Raw genomic sequence first — 10,123 nt, 5'->3', positions numbered from 1 at the left:
AATCCACATCTGCAATCCACATCTGCAATCCACATCTGTAATCCACATCTGTAATCCCAGTATTCTTACAACAGGATGGGACACAGAGACAGGAGGAGCCCCGGAAGTCACAGCCAGCTAGCCTGTGTATGCAATGCCAAACATCTAAAGGAGAGACTGTGCCTCAGAAAAGGTGGGCGGTGAGGCTCAACACTCCATATGTGTATTACGTATGCTCTGTGACATGTATATTCTGGATTCACACATGTACACATCATGCAAAAAAAAGATGTAATAAACAATAATTGGTCAATTAAAAAAAAACAGGGCTCTCCTCTGGGAATAAAGACGTAACAGTCTGGCAGCAAGAATCAGGATTCATGTATGTGTGCTATTTTTTTTTTTAATTAAAATTATTTGAGTCAAGGTCTCACTGTGTAGCCCTGGCTGGCCTAGAGTTCACTTTGCAGACCAGGCTGACTTCAGACATCTGTATTCTGAGTGCTGGGACTAACGGTGTATGGCACCATAACCAGCATATGGGGTGGCGGCCTGTATGTGTCACGGCACAGTGTGGAGGTCAGAGGGCAACTTTTGGCAGTCAGTTCTCTCCTTCCGCCACATGGGATCCAAGCTCAAGTCATTAGGCTTTGGTGCCATCTCCCTGGTCCTGGATTTGGAAATTTTGTCCCAGAATTCTCACCTGCTAGAATGGACAGTCCACCAAGCCAGAAACCCACACCTTTTCCTTTTTTTTAAATTGATTTTTATTTATTTATTTTTTATCTTTTTATTTTTTTTTTGGTTTTTCGAGACAGGGTTTAAATTGATTTTTATTGAGCTCTACATTTTTCTCTGCTCCCCTCCCTGCCTCTCCCATCCCCTCTCAACCCTCCCCCCCAGTTCCCACCCACACCTTTTTCAAGGAGCTGTTTTGATTCCCAGCCCCGAGAAGTCACTATCCCAGGGTTAGGAGACCCTGTCATGCCCCTGGAACCTAGACCCTAAGTGTTCTAGAGTCCAGAGAGCAAGAACTCAGACCTTCTGGTCCTAGAACCAACACGTCTTTAGCCAGAAGACCTGGGCATCCTCACCTTAGTTTCTAGGAACTGAATCCGGACCCGAGCTATCTCCTGTACAATTTGAATGTGAAATGTCCCCGGAGGCTGACACATGTTTGAACACGCTGTCTCCAGCTGGTACTGTTTTACAACTATGACCTAACTAGCAGAAGGGAGTGACTGGGGGTAAATGTGTTTTTAAAAACTTTTTATTAGGTGTATTCATTTTATTTTATGTGAGTGTTTTGCCTACATGTATTATTGCATCCCATGTATGTATGGTGCCTTCAGAAGTCAGAGAGGGGAACAGATCTGGAGTTAGGGATGGTTGTGAACCACCATGTGGGTGCTGGGAGCCGAACCCCAGTTCTCTGCAAGAGTAGCCAGTGCTCTTAACTATTAACTCATTTCTCCAGTCCCGACTGGGGGTGAACCTTGAAGGTGATCCCCACTTATGTTTCTTGCCAGAGTTCTCTGCTTCCTGATTCACGAAGATGTGAACAAACTGCTTCACTTATCCCCGATGCCATTGGCCAAGATGCACCAGCTTCCATGCTTTTCCCAGCCAAAGGGCCTATGTTCCTATGCTGTGAGTTCACAGGAACCTTTCTGTCTGAAGTTGTTTCTGTCCGGACTTTTGGTACGGTAACAAGAAAAGTACATACACTCTAAAGCACCCTTCTCAACGACTCAGCCACCCTGCCCCATACATACAGTACAGGCTGTCCTACCCCACATAGGGTGATAGGAAATAAGGAACGTGGCTCCTAGGTCCTCAGAAACTTCTAGCCCTTCCCTGGAAGGGTGGACGCTGACACTGAGGTTCTGGAACACAGAGGTGCAGATGTGTAGGTTTGTGTAAAATGCAGTGTGGCAAATTCAGGACTGTGTCTGTCCCAAAGTGTGTAGGCTGTGGAACTTGGGGACTGCAGCTGAGGGGCCAGGACAGTCCCAGGTGTGGTACACATGCCTGTAATCCCAGCCTTTGGGGGACTGAGGCAGGAGGACCTCACATTTGAGGCCAGCCTTGGGGCACACAATGAGTTCAAGTCTAAAGTGGGGCTTGGTGAGGAGGCCAGTCAGTTAGAGCCGGACAGGGCTGCACGGGGGAGGGACGCTGGTCAGGACAGCTCACATCACCAGTCTCTGTTTGAATTTATCACACAAGCTGTCGTGTGTGAGGGTGGCCTTCAGCCATTGCAGTGGCAGTGTACCAGTGCCTGCCACCAGGGTGGGCAGTTACAACTGCATCCTACGGTCACCCAGCTGCAGCTGATAGCGTGTTCAAGGAGAGGTAGGGAGTAGGTGTCGTGGGGCTGGGATACTGAGGCAGTTAGGTTTTTGGAGAGCTTGGCAACTCTCCATGTTAGCTGTTTCATCCTAGTACAGCCCTAGAGTAGTTATGTCTTCTTATCTTTTTCTTCCCTCAAGACAGGATTTTTTTGTGTAGCCCAGGTTATCCTGGAACTTACTCTGTAGACCAGGCTGGCTTCGAGCTCAGAGATCCGCCTGCCTCTGCCTCCCGAGTGCTGGGATTAAAGGCGTGCGCCACCACCGCACCAGCTTCTTATCATTTTGATTCCACAGTAAAGACACCGAGGTCTTTATGGCTCAGTAGGTACAGTGCTTGCCTAGTGTCACGAGTGTGTTCTATTAGAAACATAGGTGATGGCTGGCCAGATGGCTCAGCAGGTAAGGTGCTTGCTGCCAAGTTTGCAAACCTGCATTTGATGCCCAGACCCTGCATGGTGGAGAGAGAGAATCTTCTCCTTGAATTTTTTTCTAACCTCCACATGCTCGTCATGGGATGTGCCACCTCCTCTCTCATCTTCCAGAAACACACACACACACACACACAAGATGCACACACACACAAGACACACATGAACACAGAGGTTCACACACAAGATGCCCACACATAGAGACACATACACACAAGATACACACACACACATACAAGATGCCTTCACACAGAGAGACATACATACACACAAGATGCACATGCATACAGAGACACACATACACACACAAGGTGCACACACGGATAGACACACATACACACACAAGATACACACACACACATAAGATGCCCCCACACAGAGAGACATACATACACACAAGATGCACATGCATACAGAGACACACATACACACACAAGATGTACACAGACACACAAGATGCATACACACAGAGACACATACACATAAGATGTACACACACAAGATACACACAAACACAGACACACACACAAGATGTACACACAGAAACACATACACACAAGATGTACACACAAACACAGACACACACACAAGATGTACACACAGAAACACATACACACAAGATACGCACAAACACACAGAGACATATATACACACAAGATGCACATGCATACAGAGACACAGACACACACGATGCATATGCAGAGAGACACACATACACACAAGGTGCACACAGACACACAAGACGCATACACACAGACACATGCAGATCCTCACATACAGATACACATATATGAAAGCGTAAAAACTAAAGAAAAAAAGAAACATAGATGGACAGGTTTGCATCTTCCCACAATGTCAGGATTTATTGACTAAACAATAAATTCACACGCCCCATTGATTTGTTTGGGCTGCAATTTGTCAAATAGTCCTGATTCCATTGACATCTGGACATTTATTTTTCCTCCCTTGCTAGCTAGCCACGAATGACCTTGAACTTGTGATCCTCCTGCCTTTACCTTCTTGTGCTGGCATAACAAGTGTGCACCCCACATCCATTTCACACAGTAACGGGGACTGAACCCAGCCAGGGCTCCACGCATGCTAGGCAAGCATTCTGCCAGCTGAGCAGCCCCCAACACAGGCTTTTATTCCAGTCTTAATGACTAATATTAACTAATATTAACTCTCAGACCACACATCAATAGTTCATCTCATAACTGTCAAATATGCAGGTTGGTTGATCAATGACTAAGAGAGAGTTGAAGAGACTGTGGAGTCCGGAGAGGATGCCCAGAGGTGGCCGACCAAGAGCTGACACAGGTGCAGAGGAAGTCTCTGAAGGAACCACACGTCTTCAGAGCCACGCGTGCAGGCTCTGAGGTGTCAGACGTGGGTCTGGTGACAGGCTGGTCAGGGCTAGTTTGAAGTGGCTGAGTGTCATGTCAAGAGGAACTGTACTCAAACTGGAGACAGAGGCATCTGCCCTTCACTGTGGCGGTTTTCCTGAGGGTGGCCTGTGACAACTGACCTGGTGACTAACCAGTGAAACTGGTACATTTTGATCTTGGGGTGCACGTCTTCTAGTCCCAGGTAAGGGTGTTCCATCTGTTTGGTCTGGGTTGATAAACTCACACGGCTGCTTTTTTTTTTTTTTTTGAGTAATTTGGAATCTTTTCAAGTGTCATTGTTTATCAGTGTAGATAAATTCTCATTGTGTGCCTCCTACTGTGCAGCAGGTGATAGGTGTTTACTTGTGCACACAAGCTGCAGAGTCACTCTTTCTTGGCACTTACCTTCAAATTGGAGCAATTCAAACCAAGGCCATCGCTTTAAAAATGGAGTCATTCTAGGTGTGGCCCAGAGACCGCAAGCCGACACTTAGGGGAACGCAGAGTAGCCTAGATCAGGCCCAGCCTGTTTTCATCCAGCAGGCACAAGTCCATTTGTTTCCATTCTTAGAAGCACAAAATAAAAAAGAGAAGAGAAAGAAAGAAGCAAGCCGAGGTCCAGAGAGGTTACCCAAGGTCTCACAGTAGTGAGTGACACCCACATCATCTGCTCCAGGGTCCTTGTCTTTCTTCTTTTGTTTGTTTGTTTTTACTGTTTCTTCTCTTGAGAGAGGGTCTCCTGTAACTCCTGCTAGCCTGGAACTTACTAGACCATCAGGCTGACCTTGAACTCCTGCTTCTCTTGCCTTTGCCTCCCAAGTGCTGGGATTACAGATGTGCACACCATGCCTGGCTTCCTTTCCTCTCTGGTTCTCCCCATTTAGAACAGCCTAATTAAGTGTGCTCTAGCCTAAGTGGTTATTCAGTGCCAAGTGGTCAGCTCTAAACACACACACGTATGAGCAACGCTAAATTGACTCAGCAGCCTGCACTTATGTATTTTTATGTGCGTGTACATGTCATGATAATATTTTAACAATGAAAACAATAGAGATGATGCATCAAAGAAGAAAGGGGTGTGGGGGGCCTGAGGTCGAGGAGGGGGAGCAGTGGGAGGGGAGCGGGATCGAAGACTATCAAAATATATTACATACATGTATGAAATGTCATGATGGAGCCCAGTAGTTTGTTCAATTAATAGGTGCTTAAAATGACTATATACAAAGATATATATATGTAAGGTAAAGACCTTACAACCACAGCAATACTCCTAAATCTTCCCTGAGGAGAAATTAGGGTCATTCCAGTGGCTACATTCAAGGCTCAGAGGATTTGGAGGCTTCTGGAGTTCGTGTTAGGGAGAGTGAGCACTCTTCTTAGGACACTTTGCATGAGCTGGAATCTGCTCTAAATAGTCCATGTGCTGAACTCATCCCCTCCTCAGAGATGGCTCAGTGGTTAAGAGTGCTGGTTGATCTTCCAGAAGTCCTGAGTTCAATTCCCAGCAACTACATGGTGGCTCACTACCTTCTATAATGAGATCTTTTATCTGAGTGGGGCATGCATTACTCTGTAATCCCGCACTGGAAGGCTGAGGCAGGACGGCCATGAGCTTGATTCTAGGTTACATAGTGAGTTCCAGAGTTCTGGGCTAGCCTAGGCTAGCGTGAGACACAAAACCACCCAGTATAATGTTAAAACTCAAGTGCAGGGCTTGAGAGATGGTTCAGCAGTTAAGCACTGGCTACTCTTCTAGAGGACCAGGATTTGTTTCAGCATCCACGTGGTGGCCTCCATGAGCAGTGTATGGCTGTGACACAGCTCTATACATGCGAACAAAACACCCATGTACATAAAATATAACATATGAGTTAGCCAGTATAGTGGTACACACCTTTAATCCCAGCACTCGGGAGGTAGAGACAAGAAGATCCCTGTGAGCTCAAGACCAGCCTGGTCTGCAGAGTGAGTTCTAGGCCAGCCAGGGCTACAGTGAGCCCCTGCCTCAAAAAACAAAACAAAACAAAAGCAAGCACATCCATCACAGGCCTGGGAAAGCGGCTCAGTCAGCAAAGTGATTGCTGTGAAGACTTGAGAACCTACGCTCAGTACCACCGTCCATGTCAGGCCCAGTATGGTGGCAGGCGCTTATAGCCCCAGTGCCTCAGGTGAGAGACAGGGAAGATCCCTGGGGCTCGCTGGCCAGACAGTCTAGCTAACTGGTGAACTTCAGGTTCAGGGAGAGACCCTGTCTCAAAAAAAAAAAAATAAGGCAGAAACTTATTGAGAAAGACACCTACGTTCTTCTGTGGCCTACACATACGTGCGCATAAACATGGGCACACATATACACAAAACCTTCAACTGACCAGAATTCATATATAGCTTCTCCTTTTGGAGGGTTTGTTTGCTTGTCTTTTGATACAGGGTTTCTCTGTGTTGCCCTGGCTGTTCTGGAACTCACTCTGTAGACCAGGCTGGCCTCAGACTCAGAGATCGCCTGCCTCTGCCTCCTGATATAGGAGACTTCTTATAGGCTGACTTTATCCCTCTTAATGGGACTATCTAGGCTATTTGGCTTGGTTTGGGACATGGTTGTTGATACCGAATCAGCCAGAGTTCTCACACAGTCACGTACACAAACTATGGATGAGTCATGATTTCAGGTGCAGATCTAGATGTGGCCACAGCTGCAAGCCCTGGCTCAGCTTCAGGTGTCTTTCACCATGGTCTCGGACTGTGTTTGGAGTCCTTCAGATACGTCATCTTGAAATCTAGGTGGGTCTTAGAGGATGCAAGCCTGTAATCCCAGTTCTTTGAATGCTGAGGCAGGAGGGTTTCAAGTTCAAGACCAGACTGAGCTACATCGTGAGACTGTCTCAAAGACTCAACATACATGGACACACACACACACGCACACACACACCGTCTTAACACTGGTCGTGTGCCCAGATGGTCTGGGTTATGGGCACACACTCAGGCTTGTGCTTTATAAAGTGATGGGCGGTCCCATTGGAACATGAACAGGCATTGCAGGGGACAGGGAATTGGGGTGCCATCAATAGGAAAGGATGGGGTTTCAGGGAAGGGCTCAATTTCCCCTCAGCCAGAACCCATGGAGCTTGGATGGAGAGAACACAGCAGAACTGGATCTCTGACCTGCCTCCATATCTGGGCTCCCAGGCTTCCTGGCACTGGATCCCCAGCATTCAGAAGCCAGCAGGGCTGTCGGCTGTGAATGAAGCAGCTCTGTGTGCATCAGCAGAAAGAGAAAGCCAGGGCTGAGGAACAATACAGCTGCGGTCAGCACAGCCTGGCTAGGGAAAAGGGCAGCAGTCAGCTGGAGAGCGCCAGCTTCAGGTGAAGACAGCTGGGTTCAATTATTTAAAAATCGGGGGAGGGGCAACAAGATGGCTCACTGGGGTAGAGGCACGCGCTGCCAAGCCTGACCCCTGAGTTTGAGCCCTGGGGACCTGCAATGACTCCTGCAAGTTGTACTTTGACTGCCATGTGAGCACAGCTGCACATGCCCCTGCCCAAGTCCCAGGGCCAAGCAGCTCAAAACACAACATATTCTCCGAGGACTTAGTTCATCACATCAAGTATCCTTGAGAGTGCAGGTGTGTGTGTGTGTGTGTGTGTGTGAGTGTGCCTGTGGAGGGTGGGAGTGCTTTCCAGCAAAAGGCACTCATTTTTCATAGCTTTTGGTAGCTGAAGTCAATATGAGTGGAAAATCGTGTTTGTCCTATAAACTGGTATCCCTCCCTTTCTCTCTCTCCCTCTTTATGAGGGCAGTGCCCAGGGCCTCACACATCCCAGGCAAATAATTTACCGCTGAGCTGCAGCCCCAGCTCCTCCTCATGAGTGACTTCTAGGTCGCTTCTTTATTGCTGAGCCATATCCTAGTTCTAGCTCTTTTGAGACAGGGTCTTCCTGGAATCTCAGGCAGGTGGCACCAGGCCTGGATAGCTCTGTGTATTTTGTATTCAGTTGACCCGAATCAGCATTTAAGCAGAGGGTCAGTCCTTGAGCATTTCCAATACTTAGGATGGGTCTCACTTGAGCCAAATGCAAAAAACAACCAATGTGGACCTGGACATGGTGGCACACACCTTTAATCCCAGCACCCAGGAAGCAAAAGCAGGCAGATTTCTGTGAGTTCAAGGCTAGCCTGGTCTACATAGAAAGTCTCAGGTCAGACAGGGTTACATGGTGGGACCTTGTCTTAAAAAAAATTCAGAGGTTTAAATCTTACTTTATAAAAGCTATTTATCTCTACAAAGAAATCACAGTTTTAGTATAATCTATACATAACTTTATGGTGCTTAGCATCAATACTGACATTTCATTTTTCCAGAATTGATATTATTCATTATGATGTATCACCTTATAAGGCAAGAGGGCTTTGTGTGTTGGGGGTAAGAATCAGAATCGAGGCTTGTATTCCAAGACCTTTGGATATGCAGGATTTTGTTGTTGTTGTTGTTGTTGTTTGCTTCAGACAAGGTCTGCAGCCCAGCTTGGTTTGGAAGTCACAATGGCCCAGACTGGTTTCACACCCAGCCATCCTGCTGCCTCAGCCTCCCAAGTGCTGTAAAGCTGTGAGCTTTTCGGTCAGACTCCCAAGGCACAAATTCCAGCTCTAATCATTTGTTTGGTTGCCCCCTCCCACCTTGGGTGTCTCGAGAAAGGATTTCTCTGTGTAGCCCTGGCTGTCCTAGAATTCACTCTGTAGATCAGACCAGCCTCGAACTTACAGAGCTCTGCCTGCCTCTGCTTTCTGAGTGCTGGGATAAAGACGTGTGCCACCACTGCCCAGCTAATTGTCATTTTTTCCAGGTTATTATTCATTACACATATGTGACATGAATGCAGCGAGCCGCAACAGTGAGCCACTATGTTTGTGCTGGGACTCGAACCCAAGGCCTCTGGAAAGGCAGCACGTGCTCCTAACTGCCGAGCCATCTCTCCAGCTCTGAGAGTGTCCAGCTGTGAATTACGACCTGTTTCCCTCCATATAAAATGGTGACTGGGAACAATTTGGGGGGAGGTGAGGTAGCAGAAACTGAGATCAGAATGGAATTTTCTTTATTTTTGGTTTTGTTTTTGTATCTTTTTTAAGGGGAGAGCAAGAACAAGTTTCCATTACCACACATTATGCAGTCAAGTTTCCTGAATTTGGGGAAATTGCAGTGGTCAGCATGCCCTGAGTAAAGTGGATGAGCCTCGTCCTGGGAAAACCACCTCTGTGATCATGGTTTCTCCCCTGCCAGGTGAGTATACAATAGGAATTCTTTTTCTTTTTTTCCTTCTTTCTTTTCTTTTCTTTTTTTCCAAGACAGGGTTTCTCTGTGTAGCCTTGGCCATCTTGGAACTTGCTTTGTAGACCAGGTTGGCCTCGAACTCAAATATTTGCCTGCCTCTGCCTCTCAAATGCAGGGACTAAAAGCATGCACCATCACTGCCAGAGAATATGAATTTTCAATTTAAGAGCTATATGAATTTTCACTTAAAAATGGTGATAATCCAGGCATGGTGGTGCATGTCTTCAGTCCCAACACTGAAGAGCCAGAGGCAGGCAGACCTTTATGGGTTCAAGGCCCATGTGGTCTGCATAGCAAATTCCAGGGCTACATAGTGAGATGCTGTATCAAAAACTAATAGCAATAAGATCAAATATTTACTACACGTGAGGCATTGTTATTGTGGCCTGGAACTCAGTATGTAGCCCTGGCTGGTATAAACTTATAACAATCTTTCTGTATCAGCCTCTAGTACTAGGATTGCAATTAGGAGACACCACACTGAGTTCTCATTTACAAAATGCCATAAGTGTGTGGTGTGTTGGTGATGTTCTCCACTTTTACAGAGGAGGAAGTGGGATGTCAGGGAAGCAAAGTGACTTATGGAGATCACACAGGTTGTGCCAGGGCTCCCAGCTCCAGAGTATAGCTCAAAGCTGCTGCTGCTGCTG

The 10,123-nt window shown here is 47.0% G+C and overlaps 1 protein-coding gene and 1 non-coding gene across 2 annotated transcripts in view; one reads left to right on the top strand and one right to left on the bottom strand.

The window, feature by feature from the left end:
- The window catches only part of LOC113457658 (zinc finger protein 420-like), a 1,205,902-nt gene that overhangs the window by 165,203 nt on the left and 1,030,576 nt on the right, over positions 1-10,123 (top strand). The gene's annotated exons all lie outside the window — the stretch shown is intronic.
- On the bottom strand, positions 9,272-9,430 carry LOC113457680. The gene has a single exon (XR_003378191.1). It is a non-coding gene; the product is annotated as a U1 spliceosomal RNA (small nuclear RNA).

This window comes from Microtus ochrogaster, linkage group LG4, assembly GCF_000317375.1.
Source record: "Microtus ochrogaster isolate Prairie Vole_2 linkage group LG4, MicOch1.0, whole genome shotgun sequence".
NCBI lineage: Eukaryota > Metazoa > Chordata > Mammalia > Rodentia > Cricetidae > Microtus > Microtus ochrogaster.
The sequence above is the reverse complement of the archived record's forward strand: the minus strand, read 5'-3'. Positions and strand labels throughout refer to the sequence as shown.